The 16,989-nt window shown below is 42.3% G+C and overlaps 1 protein-coding gene across 1 annotated transcript in view; it reads left to right on the forward strand.

Moving 5' to 3' along the window:
• Window positions 1-16,989, forward strand: part of LNX1 (ligand of numb-protein X 1) — a 65,363-nt gene that overhangs the window by 11,693 nt on the left and 36,681 nt on the right. The gene's annotated exons all lie outside the window — the stretch shown is intronic.

Below are 16,989 nucleotides of genomic sequence, written 5' to 3' on the forward strand. Positions count from 1 at the left end.
AGGTTAGGAGGGAAGCGTGGCCTTGAACATTTCATAGCATGATGGCAGCACATTTCTCCTGTCTAATGGAGGAGAATTGAACTGGTTTAAAAATGTTGGGTGTTCTTGGACACAGGCTCCATTGTAACCAATGCAGTATATGCACAGAGTCAAGATCATATAAGGACTGAGTGTGCTGGTCCTGATTTAACTGTGGTAGGTGAATGGAGATCACGTCTTCGTAATTTCAAAGTCACTCAGATCTGGTAAGTTCAATCAGTCCATGGAGCGACACTTCTGCCAGGGCTGCATGAGCCCTGTCCCCCTCCTTGTAGCAGTGGTGAGGCCCCATCTGCTCCCTTCTCTTGTCTCCAAGTACCTGACTGTGAAACAGTGAAATAGTCAGTGGAAGGGCTATTCCCTTGAGTGTCTCATCTTGTTCAAGGAAAGTAAGGAGGAAAGGAAAGGAGAGACGGGAAAGAGAGAAACGGGCTGACTTTGATCTGTCAGGGCCTCCTGTGGTTAACTCCAACAATGCTGAGCACACTGAGACATATGCCTTCCACCTCTTTGCACTATTACAGCACTTCAAAAATCTGAGATGGTTATGCTTCTTATTTTAAATCTGTGGATTAAGGCATGAGTAAACTGTGAATTTAAGCCACTGAGCTTAACTTCAGCAAAACATGAGGAGTTGAAGGCTAAACACAAAGAAAGCTTTATGGATTGACCAGGTTTGGTGAGACTGTCTTTACATTAACTTCACTTCGGCAGTCCTGGCGAACTCTAAACATTTATCTGTTAGGCTAAACACTGGTTAAGCCAAGCTGTGAAATAGCTTGGTTATAGAACTGACATCTAATCAGAGCTTTATCTACTATCCTCTGCCTAGTTAAATTACCACCTGGACTGAAATCCTTCGAAGAGTTGCAAACTGTTCTACAAAACCCACTATAAAAAATGAAAATAAAATAAGCCAAGAAAATAGAGGTCATAAGTTCTCCCCCTATGTTGCTCAATTCTCTTACCTACCTGATTTGTTTGATTTGAGGACCTCATCTCTAGTTACTCTATCTGCTATTTCAGTACTCAGAGGAAGCTATGGAAGATGGAAGAAATGAAAAAAAAAGCAATACTAACATGCTTGATTTTTTCCTCACTTAGATTAGTGCTGTACAGATATTATTCCATTGACTTTCAGCAAATGACCCTCTTGATTTTCATTGGAATGTATTAGGAAGAACATGAGGTTTTGTGTACATGGGCTATCGTCTATTTTTTACATATATATAGCAGAGAGGTAGAGTAGTAGAGATCCGAAAAAATGTTTGGGAGGAAAACCACACTTATTCACACCACACTGTTTTTAGCAGGAACAGCAATTTTAAAAAACAGAACATCCCTTGAGGGCATGTGGGTGAGTGAGTTGAAACAGTACAAATGAAATGTCATAGAGTCCAACTTCTGCAATCTCTGTAACACACCCTGCCCCTCTGCCCCCCCGCCCCCCCCCCCCCCCCAAAAAGCCCACAGCCCTGTGTGGGAGCTTTGTAAAATCTCAGACTCCACTTTTCCTGTCCCTTGTGACAATGGTAGCTCCATGACAACAGATCTTACAAAGCTGTGACTTTTCCCCTGTTTTTTTTGTTGAAATTTGTCTCCCAGTATTGGCAAGCGCAAACTCCATAACTTTAACACTGACTAGAAAGTTCCTTTGAAGCAGGATGTTTTTTGGAGAGTAGCAGGACTGACGATAAAATAGCCACCCATCACTGAATGGTCACATCTGCAGCTAAAGGGCAAGAGTGTGGAAAGGTCCCTGTTTGTCTCCAACCTTGCGTCTAGTCCTCATACGGGTCATCCACATTGCCACAGAGCTCCTCAAGAGGTTTAGAGATCCTTCATTCAAAAAGCTTCTGTTTGACTTTTTTCCCCATCTCCTGGCAGTGCTCAAGAGGTCTGGCACCATATGACACTCTTCTCTCCCTCTGTCCCCATCCTCCCGCTTGGGGAGGCCCTGGGTACTGAGAAGGACAGGAGGCAGCCCTGTATCCACCTGAGAGCTACTGTGGCTCCCTGCATGGGCATACAACAGCAGGACTTTAAAATGACCTTGAGATCATGTTTTGCCCCCAAAGGTGTGTGATTTCCTGGAGAGCCCAGGGGCAGCATTTCACTGTTTGGCTGTGGGCGCTGGTGGAATGACTGGCCCTGCACGGACCTTCCCTGTGGTGAGCATCTTGTGAAGCGGATAGATAAAGAGAGAGGTGGAGCCATGGGTATGCCCTGAAATCCTCCTGCTGACGTTCCCTGGACGTGGTTGCGACCAGGCAGGAGAGAGCTGATACAGGCTATCTGTCTGAGCTGCAGAGTCTGTGCAGAGACACGCCTGCACTCTCCTTCATCAAAGAGAAACAGGGAAACTGGATCCTAAGTGATTTTATCATTTATGTGTCTGTTTTTCTAGCAGTGTTTGTTATTTGTAAAGTTAGTCAGATCTGGGCTTCCTGAGCAATGTTTTCAAGAAAAGGTTATGACTGTGTGAAGCATTATTCTGGATTTACGTATTGTGCTGTCCACTGATGACAACTCCCTCTGCGCTTTTTTCCTTCTCTGACATTTCCAAAAAGAACAGCTGTGCTGCCTACAGTCCCCTGTGCCAGGGAAGCAGTTGCTGATGTTATTCTCCCTTCCATTCTGACTGCTTTGCAAAGAGCGCTCCTTCCAAGTCTTCCAGAATAGTCACATTGAAGAGAAATGATCCTCGCCCTTGCAAGTCAATGGTGAGCTGTCAGGTCCAGGACTGGGCACAGAAATTTGGGTGATCCATGATTCTGCGTTTTTCACAACACTTCGATGCAGCTCCAGAGCTCTGTTTCCAGTCCCAACCTCTTCTGTGCTTTTAGAAGTTAGATGTGTATCTGTTCTTTTCATTCTCCTCTCTCCTTTTTGCTAGAGACGCTGAGGTATCTGAAGTGGAATAAAAGTGTCATTCCTACAGCTGGGGTTCTATGGAACTGCTTTTATTCTTATTGCTTTTTGTGCTATGGCTTTTTAAAGAACTCACAAATGAGCCAAATCTGTGTTGTGAATAAAGTGAAATAAAGTAACCCTGTAGCTTGTTTTCAAGATGTGGCATGGTGAAGGGTAGACTCTAGCCCTTACAGAGCTCCAGAGCTTGAACTACAGGACAACATCACCTCTCAACTAGTCCTGAACCACCACTAGACACGGCTGATCAAATGAATCACCGTTAGGTTCTTTTATAAAGGATGCTGCCAGAAAAATCTGGCTACTGAGTTGGGAGATTTTTTTTACCCTTGAACTTTTAATAGGGCAATGATGTTAAAATGATACTTTTAACATGCTAATTAACAGAAAGCAAGTTATCCAAGGAAAGAAGAAAATTATCTATTTTTCCCCCAGTAGCAGAAGGATCTCTTGGTTCACTTCCTTGTGTTACTTACGTCCATTGGCACGAATGTCTGTGCCTCATTATGCCTCATTCTTTGTGGGCTAAAGGAATGGGCAGGTACCTTTGTAGACTTGAAAACAAGCTGTAATTCTACAGATACTTTGGTTATACCTTGCCACTACTTAGTGTGGAGAAAGGAGCTCAAGATGCAGAGCCTGAAGTTACAGGGTGCAGTGTCACTGAGAAACTAACACCAAAAATTGGCACTGAGAGCTCCCAGTTTCCGTTTGGTGCCTAGAAGAAAAGGCAGGGAAGAAAAGTCAGAAGTTATCCCCAAAAAGATAATTTGAGCACACCGGGAAGTTAATCCATACTAAAGCTGAGTGTGAAGTGACAGTACTGTTCTTACTCTAGGGTAGCTTCTCTGGGGAATTCTCTGGAACGGGGATGTCTCTGGGGAAGCTGTTCTTGGATGTGTTTGTACACATACAATATACATAGCGTGGCTAAGGTATCATTCCACAACCACTACAGTAATCATGTACTTCCCTGTCGCAGACAAGTTCTTAGCAAGCAGCAACATCTCTGGAGGCTGACATGCTTAGCCTTTGCAGAAGAGTTTGTGCTCAATTTTGGAAGGTCTTCTTAATGCCAGTATCTAAGTACTCAGCAAACCCTCCTACATCATGCAGTAGTGTCTTCAATTAGCTTTTAAAGAAATAAGAAAATAATTTGCCATGAGTCTGTCATTCCATTTATAGTCACTAAATTGTTAGGTATTTCTTTCCCTTTCTTCCTCCTCCTCCTTTCCCCTCACATGGTGCTGAGGACTGAGCAACTGGCTTTGCGCTTCCAGGAAGTAAACTTGGCTCAGGAGCAGTTAAGAAGTTCCTCAGAAGGTACAACCAGCTGAAGATAGGTAAACCACCAACTACTAGTCCAAAGCATGGCAAAAAAATACTAAAACAGAGATCCATGTCTGAATTGCTAGTATAAATATTTAAATGCACTACCAGTTTTGTTTAGTCTGTCTACTCTTTTTTTTTTTTTTTTTATCCTCAATGTGGCAGATATTTTGGAACCAGAAAAAAATTTCTCATTGTAGCTGTTGTGGTAATATTTACATGAAGCGAGTAGGATTTGTTTTATGTGTATCTGAATCTGGGCTGCCAACCTGTCCAGTGCCCCCAGCATGCTGCTGTCTGCTGGACTCCAGTGTAGATGTCCAGCTGGAGATCCTGTCTGGTGGTGATGGCTTGGGTCACCTTGAGTCATGGTGTGGGTAGTGCCTTTGCTGTGAAAATTAGCAGGTGAGGAGACATGGCGTGCACATGCTGCTGGAGATTAGATGGCCAGCTCCCTTCTGAAGGACCAGGATCATCTCAGTTTGAAGAAGAAGGATGTAATGATCCCCCTTTCAGAGCTGATAATGAACGGACATAATTTTCTATGCCACTTTGGTTTTCTTTCAGGGGGTCCATCATCATTGCTAACAAGACCCAAGTCTACTTAAATGGTGACGTTAACAAAATCGCAGCCTGGGCTGGAACAGCCTTGGGCGCAGAGGCTGGCTGAGTCACTCAAATGCCACAACCTGTCACAGAGAATTCATGATTTGGATTCGATTCAAGGCAGCCTCTCGCACAGCAGCCTCCGCCCATTTTGTGGGAGCAGCAAGGTCGAGTACGATGTACCGTCTCCTAAGAGAGGAGGAGCAAGGCCACTATTTTGGGATTACCTGGGGGAATGTAATTGCAGCTCATGCTCAAGGTTCAGTTCTCCAAACCTGCTGCCCAGGTTTGCCCTCTGTGTTCTAGGTGCCCAGCTGCATCTGTGATGTTTATTTTTTTTTATTTTGAAAGCTAAAATAATTAGAGCTTGAATATGAGAGTTCCCATGGCTGCAGTGGCATGAAAGGGGAATGAAAGAGCAGCTTCCTAAAGAATATTTTGGGATTTTTTTTGTTTGTTTCCTGTATTTTAGGAGGAGGAGTACCTAAGTTAATATGTTTTGTAACAGGACAGTATGAGATGACTGCCTCTTACTCTGAACTTTTAAAAAAATTAATTAAATAATCAAAGAAGAAACTGAATTAAAACATTTTTTGGCATTTATACTATGCAAAAATAGCATGAAATCTGAGAGAGTAAAAGTGACTAAGAAAAACAAAAGAAACTTATAGCATCTGCAAGCTGTGGAATATGAAGAAGTAGCAGCCTAAGCAGCTTAGGCTTAAAGTAAGATATGGTGCAAAAGTTATTTTCTCCTTCTTCTACTTTTTTTACAGTGAAAATAATCATTCCCTGATACAGCCTCCCCAGGGATGTGGTATGTGTTCCACGACTGGAGGTTTTCAAGATGCAATTGGAGTGTTAGATAATCTCACCTAGGCTCCCTTTCCCATGAAAGGTTGGACCAGATGATCTTTTGAGGTCCCTTCCAGCCCAGGCTGTTCTGTGATTTTGTGATCCTTGGCTTTCCCAGGGAAATCCATTTTGTGTTGTCGGTAATACAGTACCCACTGCTAGGCATCTTCTGTAATTGAGGGGTTCCGAGGCTGGATTCCTACTTCTACCCTAGTTTATACATTTTATCCCTTGATTCATCAGTTAAATCCTGGTAGTAAAAAAACAAGACACATTTTTACAGAGGAGTTCTCAACCTGTATTTGAAGTCTCAAAGGTCACTTCTTCAGCTCCAGACCGAAGAAGGACTTGTGATCCTAGATGGCATTGCCAGTTTTCCCCAAGACACTGGTTGGACAGTGAGGACAGTGGAGGACAGTGCCTTTTCTTATGAACTTCTCCCAACTTCAACAAAAAAGCCACAGCAGTCTTTCAAGCACGACTCAGATTGTCTCTCCCTAGGCACCAGTTTTTCATTTGGCGATAGCATCAGGCTGTCTCTTAATCTGCCTCTCTGAATAATCTTCAGGAGGAGGAGCAGGGATCAACCTTACCCCAGCCTGACCTGAGCTTTAGTGGTTAGAGCACTCCTGAAAACAGAGGTGTGAGGGTGAGCTCCATCAGCCTCCTTGACCAAGTCCACATACAACAGGAGGGAAACCACACCACTGCGGTTTTGGACGCTTCCCATGGTATTCAGTGCAGCACTGCCTGTAGGTAGCTATGTGGAGAGAAGACTGAGTGAATTGAACTTTTTTCAGACCTGGCTATAGGATTTCAGGTTAAAAGTATTTCTGATAGTTCTGTTTAAAAAATGGTTATTCAATAAAAATGTTTTTTCACAATTTTTACAGCATAAGTGGGCATTTCCTACCATATGAGCTTTCAGAAGACTGTAAACAACATTCCAGCCATACTTACGCTGTGGCTGGATATGGACTTTCTGGAGCCTTTAAATGCTTTTACAATGTGTGTTTATTTTAATGGGAGGGTGAAATATCTCACTGAAATAACTCATATTCAGCTGGGTGGAACCCATAAAACCACAAGCAGCGAAGATTTTTGCATGTCCAATGGGTTTGGAGAGTTTTGTTTTGAAAACCACCTTGTAACATCCCTCTGATGCATCCTCTACCAGCCATAGACACAAAGGGGAAGACTGCAGAGCCAAAAGGAGTAGAAGCCAGCATGGTGTTTCTCTAGCAAAATGCACTGTTGGCTATGTTATCTTCACAAAAAAAAAAAAAAAATAGTGTAATGAGATATTTAGTCAATAGTGTGACTTATGTACTTCTTATGCCAGTGTCAGTACTCACATAGGCTGAAGTCCTGGAAACTGAGCTCTATGTTACACCAGGAAATGTTGTACTCTTCCTTCCCCACCTCTACAAGGAGCCTGTGTTGTTTTAGGGTTTTAAGACACAGTGATTCATAAGTCACATGCAGTTCACTTTTTATAGGATTGATTTGGGGTCCTCATTGAGTATCAGACATTGGATTGGATAAGACAGGAGAACTTCTTCTTAAAATGGGAAATACTTGTGACATCTTAAGACAGTGCTTAGTCGTGGTGGTGGAGATGTTTGCTCAACATTCAGATGGGCATCTGACAGGGAACTCTGTGGTTTTTCAGCTTCTGAGAAGACGTGCTGAAACCTCATTTTTCTAACATTCCCCATGAGGAAGCAAGTATGTGTTCAGAGCTTGATGTGTACCAAGGTATGTTAGTGATGTAATTTGGATACCCATGTTGACCTAAAAGGCATCTTATGTGGTTTTTGGGTGACTGAGGTCAGAGGCAGGTGCCACCAGAGCTAGAGCTGTGGGTGGCTATCCATAGCATGTTCTGTCAATAACATGATAAAAAAGGCATTCGCTATTTACTGGCTGAAGCCCCATTGTTTCCTGTAATTTCAAATTCCAGTGGAGAACATATTAGTAAACCCAAGCCTTGGGTTGAGAACATCTTGAAATTGAAGACAGTGTTCTCTTTTTATTATTTTACACCTGGAGAGTTATGTGCCTGTGTCACTGCTTTGTGCCAACAGAAGCCTCAAACCTGCTCTTAGTAGTGCTGACTTGTTGAGTCTGTGCCATAGCAGATATTGTCATTAGTTCTATTTTTTAAAAAATGTGTGCTAAGTATATGTAAATACAATGTTTCTGTCTGGCAGGCTCTTCTATCTGTAGCTGCAAGAATCAGGTTATGTTGATACTGTCACCCCTGTTAAAAAACCAAAACCCCTTGTCCCATTGCAAGCATATTTTGCTCACTGCATCATAAAGTTTTTATAGTATAGGTGGGGAGAGTAGGAGGGGAAGACAACGCTGAGATATTAAGTTCCAGGAGACTAGTTATACCTGTTCAATATAATCCAGTGATCAAAACACTGAACAATAAACATGAGAAACACATGAATCAACAGATTGAATGCTTATTCTTAACATTAATTATATAATTAACATCATTTGAAAAATGTAGTGTATTGGATTGTGCAGTGTTAAGAGGTATAGCATTGCAATGCCTTAAGAGTTTCTTTGTCCTTGCACTTGTTATTTTTGTCACAGATAACTTGATTTTAGCAGCATTTTTTGAGCCTTTGTATGTATATGCTGTGATTTTCCTTAGGCTCATTTTTCAGTTAAGGTTCTAAACGAAGAATATATTCAGTGATTCTGCTGCAGTCTCATTACATATGATCTCAATTCCTACTGTAAAAAGGTTATATTGTTGTTTTATAAGTATCAGGCAAAATCAGTGGTCAAGATTGCCTATCAAGTACCAGTCTTGTTCCTTGAGTGGTCTTGGAAGGACTTGAAACCAGAGATGAAGGTTGCTTTCCAAATACCCAACTGACACACATTGCATGCGATTGCTCCCTTGTGCACGTTGTCTGTAGATAAAAGAATGTACAACTGCTGATAAGCACCCAAGTTTTCCATGAAGAAATCTCTCAGGCATCTTTCTAATTTATGTTTTCTCACTTTCTTTGAAAACAATGTTTGAGTTTTACTCTTCTTCAAGACTAGGGAAAGCTGAGGCTTTTAAGTGTGTTGTATAGAAAATGATGCAATTCTGGAAGGTGATGAAAGCACCTGGTAAAGTTTTCATCAAGCTCCAGCTTTGTTGAATTCAATAGGAGTTTTTAGTGCTTTAGAGCTTTATTATAGCACTTGAACAGGATTAGTGGGTTTAAATGATGTATTATATGCTGAATGTTAAAAGCACTAGAAGCCATCAGCAAGGTTTACAGGTTCTCATCACCTCAAAAATGCTAGCCCCATGTGTCTTATTTTTCCTTCTTACTTTGCTCTGAATCTCTTACCCAGGTACTCACAGGTTCTTTGCTGTGTGCCTGAGCACCTACCAAGAGTGCGATAGTGTGCTGCTCCTCTGTTTTCCTTGTTTGTATCAGCTGCCGTGAGTAGATTGCATGAGATATATGTAGATTACTCTTGTGGAGCTTCAGTATTTAATTGAGTGAGTTCAGTATAAAAAAACACTGTTGTTATTTTGCATCACACGAGATCACTATGTTTTTGTACTTCTGGCCAGTAACTTCCCTGTGATGACAAATGTTTGTTTACAGTAATCTAGGAGCAAATACTGATTCATAGGCTGACTGCAGTCCTGCACCCTGCTTAATTTCTCATTTTTGTTGCTTGAGTTCTACTTGTGCTCTACAAGCATAACATTTAAAGGCAGCACTGGACAAGGCAGAAGCTGTAGCAGCAACCCAAGGCCATACCTTATGTGAGCAATGGGAACAGGCTCCTAATGCCCTTGGGCGTTCTCAGAGCATTGATGGCTTGGACACAGGCGGCGAAGGGGCAACAGAAAGTGAAGTCACAAAGTCAATTGTGAATATTAGCTTCTCTAAAGTAGTAGTTGAGTTAGCGCAATATAGAAGCTGTCCTAATCCGTAAAATAAGTTGGCATTTCCAGCGCATATGCTGACTTGCCTATCTCGGCTGTCTTTAGCCATTTACAGTTCCATTCCCCTATATGTAAGACAATTGCAATTCGCTGGAATGGTTTAAGACTAGAACTTGAAATTATGCTTGAACCTTGAAGAGAAATCAGTACGGTTGAAGTTTCAAAATCATCAGTGACAGAGTAATGGCCTGGAAGAAGTGTCAGGGGAGGGAGAGAATATGGTCTGGACCAACAATTTGTACACAGTACCAAAATCATGACTGGGATCTTTGCACAATAATCCCAGACATTATTTTTACCCACAATTGCAGGCAACTAGTATAATTTACCTATTTCTTCCAATTCCCTGTTCCCATGATAAAGCTTAATGGGCCTTTTAAAGATTTCACAATAGAACCTGATGATGGTGGTTGAAGTACAACTTTTTGCCTTTTAAAGAGAAGGGAAAAAATGTTGAAGCATGACTGCATGATACATGATACTTTGGTAGCATGTACATGAAGTTTAAACTCTACAATTTCTTTAAGAATAAAAATGTGTTCCTACTTCTTTCAACTTTTCTGAAAACTAGTAGGAAATCTGCAGATTCCATCCTTCCCTCAGCGTGAACAGTCAAATTTAAAATGGGGATTTGGTTTCCGTTGAATGCTTGTTCAATTTGTGTCTGGCACTGGCTGTCTGTCTGTCAGTACTTTTGGGAACTGTAAGGGTTGAACTCTGAACTGCAATTCCATTCTTCATCAGTGCAAAATACTTTCAAGGGCCTGTACCAAAATCACGAGCCATGCTTGCTCCTCCTTCTCTGCAGCCAAATCACAGAAATTAGAGTACGTCACGATAGCTAATGACTAACATAGTAATTATATTTTCTTCATATGCATGGAAAACCTTCTTATTTTTTTAATCTGTTGGAACTAGAAGTCCTTTTCCTAGTGGTGCACCCAAATTCGTACAGAGTAGCTGATGTGGAAGTGTAAGTATACAGATATTCCTGCACATGTTCCTTATAGAATATACAAATATATTTTGTTTGACAGTCTCATAGTGCAAAAGCATTGTAAAAATGACAGCCCCTTCCCTGAGTCAGACCTTTACAGATAAGACACAGCATATTTTTAGGCTTTAGTAGTGAGCTAGTTCCAGAGTTTGCTGAATTACAATGCCTTCGTTAGAACAAAAACCATAAGGAAACCATAACAGGGATATGCTGAAATTAAACTGAAAAAAAAAAAGATATTTGAGAGGTTTTTCCTATCTTGTGAGAAAGTATTTAAGCTGAAGAACTTTAGCTTAAAGAAATAAATGTTATGAGGACCTTTATAAATATGTGTAGTCTAGTAATGCAGAAATATAGAACCACTAAATCTACAATGTGTTTATCCATTAGCAAAGGTCTCTGGTTGACAATAGAGAGCAAATAACCTGAGAAAATCTCTCTGACTGCTAGACAGAGAAGCCATTTGCCTCATCTGAATTTCTATCATAGCTATTTCCGTGCTGACATGGAGAAGAGCGGTATTTCTGGAAGTATAGGACAGAATTGCTCATCCTCAACCCTCTGGAGGCAGTGGGGATCAAGCTGCCAGCCCATGCCTCCCTCCCAGCTGTGCCTGATGCCCCAGGGGTCAGGAAGCTATCTCTAAAGGGCTTTTGTTTATCGGATCACTGAAGTGAAAGAGTAATAGTAACTGGGATGATTTCCCACTTAAGTTAGGTGAAAAATGAGCAATTTTTTTTCCCCCAAACAAGATGGCAAGCCTACGACAGTGGGAGATCATCAGGGAGGAGATATGCAAGTGCGTCTAATGCCAGGGTACAGAGTGAACAGAACAGCAGTGATGAGCATCTAGAAATGTTGCTGGCATTATGAAATTCAAGTGCAGGTGCAGAGAACAGCCTGTTTCTAGTTGCATGTTTAGACAACATTTTTGCAGCCTGACTTCGCAGCAACTGTTGGTTGGAAGCTGTCATCTCGGAGTTTAAGCTTTGCTTTTTAGATGGCTCATCCGCTTCCTTATGAATATTGAGGAAGGTTTAATGTAGGCAGGACCTTCCTAGCCATAGTTGGTGATTGCAGTAGCTTGAGGAATGCTCTTGACATAACACAATCATTTATAAACAGCAGAAAAGGCAAATGCATTAAAAAAAAAAAAGCAGGTACTTATTTATGAAGCTTTTTTCTTATGCAGCACTCACACAGTCATTAATCCTTGCAAGAACTCAGAATTACCAAGGAAAAAGCATTGCTGTTAAGCACTCAGTTCCACGATTGATTTTCATCTACAGCGAAAAGAGGAATTTTGCATGTAGGACCGGGATTCACAGAAGCCAGATTTCCGAGCAAGGATGATACAACATAAACTCATAGAATCATAGAATGCTTAGGGTTGGAAGGGACCTTTAAAGGTCATCTAGTCCAACCCCCCTGCAAGAAGCAGGGATATCCCCGACTAGGTCAGGTTGCTCAGAGCCCCGTCCAACCTGGCCTTGAATGTTTCCAGGGATGGGGCATCCACCACCTCTCTGGGCAACCTGTTCCAGTGTTCTACAACCCTCAGTGTAAAAAATTTTTTCCTAATATCTAATCTAAATCTACCTCCCTCTATTTTGAAACCATTACCCCTAGTCCTGTCACAACAGGCCCTACTGAAGAGTCTCTCCCCGTCCTTCCTGTAGGCCCCTTGAGGTACTGGAAGACTGCTATCAGGTCTCCCCGGAGCCTCCTCTTCTCCAGGCTGAACAGCCCCAACTCTCTCAGCCTGTCCTCATAAGAGAGGTGCTCCAGCCCTCTTATCATCTTCATGGCCCTCTTCTGGACCCTCTCCAACTGGTCCATGTCCTTCTTATGTTGGGGGCTCCAGAACCATACGCAGTACTCCAGGTGGGATCTCACCAGAGCAAACTAGAGGGGGAGAATCACCTCCCTTGACCTGCTGGCCACACTCCTCTTGATGCAGCCCAGGATGCAGTTGGCCTTCATCACTGGATGTAAAGAGCAGCAGGGTATAGGTCACTTTCACCATGAAGGTGTTGTTATCTCTGACCTCTTAAGCACTGGTATGGTTGGTCTGGAAGGGAGATTAGTGCATTTGCTACATTTTAGCTTAGATCTGTAACATGGAATTTAGTTGGAGTTTAGGTGCCTGGCTCCTTTTTCATTTTTTACTCCATTTTCCAGTGCACTGTTGGTAAAAGTAAGATCAGAAGAGCTGGTACAATCTCTGCCTGAAAACTAATCAAGTCAGTTCGTTCCCTCATGGTGGAGTTTCAGAAAGCTTTAGAGTTCGGCCTGAAATGCCTATGGTTGGTATTAGGGTTTTGTTTGGGCCACAGTCAGTGCTGATGCACACATGGTGCGAATGGTTCCCGTGGGGCAGGAATCACCAATACCTTCTTCTGAGTCAACCTCTCTACTTTAAATCCCCCCTTCCTTCCCAGATGTGCAGGAGCCTCTCACCAGGTCTCACAAGTGAGGTTATCAGCACCAAGTTATCCCAAATACTCCTTGCTGGGCACCTTCAGTTTCTCCGTCAGCCTTTCCGATAGATCAGTTCAGGGGTACCAGAGCAGCAGGGGGAGATTGTGTGATGGAGTTGGGGTATGATATACGCTGTTGGTCCTTCTGATCCTGGCTTGTGTCAAGCCCATATTATACAGGGATGAGACTGCTTGCAGTGAGAGCATAGCTGAAACATACTTGTCTACCCTGATTAGGGTTTAGCTTCAGATCAGCGATGACAGCCCATTATGCATTATTTTCTTCTGCTGGGCAATCGTGGGTGCTTTGTATACATTATTCTTAATTGCAGTCAGACAATGTGTCCATTGCTGCTGCTCTAAAGCAAACCAGCACCAAAATACGAGTGCACTGGAAGTGAGGTTGGGAAAGCACTGCTGGAACTGGGCAGGGAGAGCTTCTGCTCTGTTTATTTGTGCCAGATCGGGCTCACAAGCACTGTCACTCTCGGCATTCACTTCCCCCCCGCCGCCCCTGTTTCCTGCCCAGGCAGCCAAGTGTGAGACAGGGAGAAAGAGAGGCAGCCTGAGAAGTGACACAGATAGAAAACAGGGCATTTTTAAAAGAACAAATGTGTTATAAAAATATATATATATATTTGGTCTATGATTTTGTTTCACTTAGATCACTAGAAGTGAGGTGAAAAATCCATGCAGTTGTCCTTGTTTATGTTTTGCCTTTATGTTTTGCCCCTATGTCAGCCTGAGTGATGGAATCCCTTCAGGTCAACCTCACTTTCAGGCTCTCCTCACTACACTGTGCTGGTTAGGGATGCTGCAAGGAAAACACATCTCTGTTTTCAAATCAGTGTTTTCGTGTGAATTTGCAAATAATGTGGAAATGTTTCTGGTAGCTTTGAGTTTGATCTTGAAGCTTGTCTTTACAAATGGTAGGAACAAGTTAAAGCAGCCATGGGGTTTTGGGTCTCCTGGTTCCAGCACTTGAGATGTGCTGCTCCTGAGGGCTGGGCTGCAGAGACTCCCTCTTCTGTGGAGCAGGGTGTGGGGCAAGGCTTGCCCAGTGGCCACTGGCATTGATGCCAACCAGAATTGTAGCCCCAGGTGAAGTTTCAGCAGCCACCACTGCCCTCTCACTGCCCAATGGTTCGGCAGGACAGCATATTTCTGCTTCATAAAAGAGGCCGTGCAAAGAGAAGAAGCAATTTTCTGAATTTCCCATATGCACCCAGTGAGACTACTTTAATGGTGTGAACTGTACAACACACATTATTCATGTCTGTTTATCTCTCAGTTTTGGCCTTCAAATTGTTTCAGTATCATACAGCTGCACGGATGTACTCACTGTCCAGCGCAACTGAGAAGGAACATAAATCTGCAGTTCACCTTGGCCACCGGACAGCATTGAATTCGCTTTCTGATTAGCCTGTGTTAATCAGGTATCCCACTCTTCCAGCTGTAAATCAGGCAGCTGATTAATAATCACAGCAAGAGAGATAATTAGTACTGGCATGTAGCTGTTTTATGGATCTCTCTTTTCTGGGAGACAAATCCAACCATATGGAAAAATGTAGCTGAGACACTATAAATATGATTCCACTTAGACAGTCATCTCTTCTGTTTTCTGTTATCACAGCAGTGTCAGCACAAGGAAAACAATGAAAGTGAAGAGATGCTGTTGCAGATTTTATGACAAGTTTGAGAACTTGAGGCTTTTTTTTTCTTCTTCAAGGACACTGTCTTAATCTGAAGAAAGAGGGCTTGATTTGTGTTCATTTATGCCTGCCACAATTATTTAAGAAGTAGCTTCACTGCTCATACTTGAAGAGCTTTGGTTCTCTTTTAACTATTTCTGGCAGAGTTAGAAAGATATGCCTTGTGCTTTGTACCATGACAACTTGTCTTCTCCAATAAGCCACATCTTAAACTGTGTCAGCCTCTCTGCATTCAAAGTAACCGTCTCCTGCTCATTGCTGTTGGACTGATGCTGTTAACTGCGTGCCTGCAGTGCAGCCAGCAGCAGCGCGTGAGGATTTCCACAGAAAGTGAAGGCTTCAGCAGTGGAGTGCAGATGGGCACCAGGCAGCGATTGAATCCATGTAGCTGGGAATCTTTGGGCAGAGCCTCTTCTGATCTTCATGTTGATCTTCATGCAACACACTAAAAATGAAAAGAGATCTTCTTTTGAGGACCCATTCACAATGCTGGTGCCGTAATACCAGCTACTGAAACTTTACTGCCATAGTGAGAACAGAGGGAAATAAAATAAAACATGAAGTAGGAATATCTTTTGTCATTTGCATGTTCCCTGCAAAGTCTTTTGAGAACAGAAAAAAATTCACCACAAAGCAGTTTCCTTGTGTGTGTTTCATTGTGGTGGCTTTTAGACTATTTTAAACTATTTTGTTGAACATTCATAGGCTAGATTAGTAAATGTGACCCCACTGCAAATGGAAGAGGTCAAGGATGCTGCGGAGTGGGATTTCCAAAAACCTAGAGACCTTTAGGTAGGCTGCAAGAGAGAGAGGCCCTTGTGGTTCTGCTCCCTGTGAAATAAAAAGGAGAGCATCCTACTGGGGTGTGGGATACTGGTGGGGTGTGCAGCTTCCAGCAGCTCAAGTTAATAAGGAAGTCAGACCTCTTTTGGGGGGAAAGAACGGGAAAATGCCTGCTGCAGTGGACGCAGGAGAGCTTTTCCTCTTTTACATGGTTATTGTTGCAGTCTCACATTGGAATAGGTGCCTCAAATAGCTTTTTGTTGGTCTTTAGAAATAGTTGATCAACCTTCTCTTCCATAAGAGTGTTCTCTTTTGAGTCATCTCTTTCTGCTTGTGAAAGGTTTTAGAAATAACTTCTGCCACAGCCATTCCCATCCAAACTTTAAAGCATATACAAAGCCCTTACACAGCTGCCTCAGTATAATACAGTTTTGGTTTGGGTTTTTTCTTCTTTAAGATGGAAGTTGTCAGAAGCAGTAGGAGGTAAATGATGGTAAATGATGGTAAATCATAATTTAGTGCTAAAAAAGGTTTTTATTTCAATCGTCTCTCATAAAAAGCCAATACTATAAGAGAAATTAAACTGCTGCTTTGAAGCTGATATAGGGAGCTCTGTGATTCATCCTTGTCTCATCTTTCTGTCCCAGGAACTGCTTCCATAAATAATTTATTTTCCAAGGCCTCTGCTCAGTGTACTACTTCTTTTTCTGACACTTAACCAACTAGTGTTGTGTGCTGTATGTATTATGCATTGCCTTTTGTGCATGCCATATATTACCAAGATCTTTCTCTCCCTAAGGGTTTCTGCAGCTATTTCTGTGAGTTCATTCTAATGGGCACTTTTATGAAAGCCATCAGTTAGGCTTTGCTAGAAAGAAAGAGATGATAGTAACTGAAAGTAGGCCAAGATCATTAGATTATGGTTAAAAAGCGGATTTTTCTTTTTTTAATGTACTTAATGAGGTTCTACTGGGTGGCCACTGGGCAGGAGTGGTGCTGTAGAAAAGTCACAGGTGCTGTGTCCTTGGGCCACTCTATCACTTTAGTTATTATATAGCTTTAATTAAATACTGGCTCATGAAAAGCACAGCAACCTTTAATTTCATTCAAGTGACTTTATTTAACAAGTCTTAGGAAAGAAATGCTATACATGGTCCTGTCTTTACTGTCTAGGATAAATCTAAAGCAGTGACTTGGGATCACAAGCAAGTAGTTCCAAAGCAGGCTTGTGATTTGCCTCTTACAATACTGCATCCTCAGCTCTTCTGGGAACCTGCATGT

The sequence above is a fragment of the Chlamydotis macqueenii genome, chromosome 4 (assembly GCF_036417535.1).
Source record: "Chlamydotis macqueenii isolate bChlMac1 chromosome 4, bChlMac1.mat, whole genome shotgun sequence".
NCBI classification, from domain to species: domain Eukaryota; kingdom Metazoa; phylum Chordata; class Aves; order Otidiformes; family Otididae; genus Chlamydotis; species Chlamydotis macqueenii.